Raw genomic sequence first — 2,545 nt, 5'->3', positions numbered from 1 at the left:
AGTGTCCTTGACACATGAAGGGTTTTCTTGATCTCTACTTGTGGGGCCGTGGGCTGTTCTGACAGCCTTGGTCCAGTAGTGTTGCCACTTTAGAACTCCAGAGCACCTACTGAGCAGAATGGATCTGTTCACAAGGGACAATAGGCATGTAGTGATTGCTCCTGAGATGATGGCTCAGATTTCAACTAAAACCCCTCACATCTGACCCTGCAGGACATGTGTGCTCTATCAGGTCGACAATGCCTAAAGCTGACAACATTCTAGCTGGACCCTACACACAGTCATCTCACCACAAGGCAGACATTCCATGCCCACACAATAAAAGGATGGTTTGCCCTCTCGTCTTACTCTTACTCTCTCACTCTCTTATTCTTATTTCCTCTCATTCTCTCTCACTATTCCCCTCTATCCTTCTCTTGCTTTCTTCCTCTTCTCTCTTTCTCCTTTCTCTCATTTCCTTCCTTTTACTTAACCAGAATATTTTTTCCTTCCTACAATAAAATAACTCATTTATACATTGCCTCCAGTTTAACTAAGGCACAGTGCAGCCACAGGTCAGCACTAGCAGAAAGAGAGTGAAAGACCGGACGTTAGCAGCAGTCCCTGCCTGTGGTACAGCAACTACTTTATGTAGGACTGGCCGGCTCACTATACATACTACACAAATGTCACTATACATATATGTATACAGTTCTGTTTTTAAATGTTTGAAATTTTAATTTGATTGAAAAATTAAAGAATCTGGCCATGTGCAGTATTTCTCTTAATATACTTTTAAAAGGGAAGGTTTATCAAATAAACAGTCAAAATGATTATCTTTCTGACATTACTAATCATCTATCTTTTTTATCTATCAATCTATTTATCTATCCATCTATACAAAATACTTATTAGAAGGCAGAGAAAATTCATAATTACTACTAAGTTAGATTAATTTATTTCTTTATTTTCTATATCAAAGGGAGACATTCTATTAAAACAACAAACAAGCAGAAAATAGTGGTATGGAAGTAACTCATTCTGGAAAGTGCTTGCTGATACAACCATGAATACTTGGGTTTGCTAACTAGTACCCATGTTAAAAAAACAGGTATGGTAGTATATACTTATAATCCGAATGCTTGGGTAGCAAAGATATGATGCTCACTAACAAGGCAATGTTTCAAAACAAAAGTAAAACAAAACAGGTGGACAACTTCTAAGCAACAACTTAAGCAATAACTTAAGTTAAATCTCTAAGTCTTAACTTAGAGATTTCTGATCTCTATATAAATGAACATACACACACATATACACTGATACAAATACAAACACACACACACAAACACAAAGTTTATGAAATATTTCTATGCAGAATATAATCTATGTGTCAGCCAATGTATTATTCAAGTTTCTCTAGAGTAACAAAACTAATAGAATGAATCTTCTCTACATATATGAATATGTGTATGTATATGTGAATATATGTGTACACATATATACACATATTAATTTCATAATACATAATGTAATAAAAAATGTTTCTACATGCATAGGGTTGATATAAGGAGGATCATGAAGATTCAATAATGTGTAAAAGACTCCCTCAAATTTCATTGGCACATAAGAAGGACTGAATATCATGTTTAAATTTTTAATGTGTGTAAATTTTTAATATATTTATAATGCATCTTTATCTCCCAAGGGGAAGTGAAGTTTAGAGTACTGAAGAGATGAGTAACGTCATCATGGAAAATGGCAGGGGAGGAGTTTGAGGACATATGGGTTTGGGGTCAGCCTTAGAAGTGTTGCAAGTCCATTGTAAATGATGAAGCTGAGTTGGAGTGACATTTAATTTTTTTTAGAAAATTTCTGGGTGTTGTTGTTGGATTTGGCATGGGTACCCCACTTAGGAAGAATCAGGAGGGAGATTACTGCAAATTGCATGAGGTTTTTATTGCCAGTATACTGGGGTCATACTGCATTCAGAGCAAAGGCAACTCCCAGGAACAAAAGCACACACTTCTTATACCTTCCTAGTACATAGGTTTATAGCATGAGTTGGTTATCATTGGTGGAGCCCATTGTCTTTTGTTCTCATTGACCTTTATGCCCCAGGGAGATACCGATTGCAAGTAGGTGGGGTGGGGGAGATCCACCCTCCCAGGAACAATTCCTGGACCCAGGCATTTCTTGGAGATGGGTGTTTGCTTTGTAAACCCTTCTGAAGTTCTGTCTTTAGGGTAAATGGTCATTCCTTGCTCCTTGTTATTTTTATGAGGTGTCCCTATTTGCTCAACTCTTACATTATATGTAGAAAACATCAAAAGGGAGAAGTTGCAAGGGTATTAAAATCCAAGTGGTTTATATACTGCTAATGGTTGTAGAAGCACTAGATTTTTTCTTTTTTTCTTTCTTTGTTTCTTTTTTTTTTTTTTGAGACATGGTCTTGAACTCAGAAATCTGCCTGCCCCTGCCTCCCAAGTGCTGGAATAAACGGCATATGCCACCACTGCCTGGCTCAGCACTATGTCTTATAGTTACTATGTTGAAAGTGAAGTTAGAA

General features: G+C 36.9%; 1 protein-coding gene across 1 annotated transcript in view; it reads right to left on the bottom strand.

The window, feature by feature from the left end:
• Prkdc (protein kinase, DNA-activated, catalytic subunit) overlaps positions 1-2,545 on the bottom strand; it is a 204,043-nt gene that overhangs the window by 76,361 nt on the left and 125,137 nt on the right. The window lies entirely within an intron of this gene.

The sequence above is a fragment of the Mastomys coucha genome, unplaced genomic scaffold (assembly GCF_008632895.1).
Source record: "Mastomys coucha isolate ucsf_1 unplaced genomic scaffold, UCSF_Mcou_1 pScaffold12, whole genome shotgun sequence".
Taxonomy (NCBI): domain Eukaryota; kingdom Metazoa; phylum Chordata; class Mammalia; order Rodentia; family Muridae; genus Mastomys; species Mastomys coucha.
Note: the sequence above shows the minus strand (reverse complement) of the source record. Positions and strands in the feature narration are given on the sequence as shown.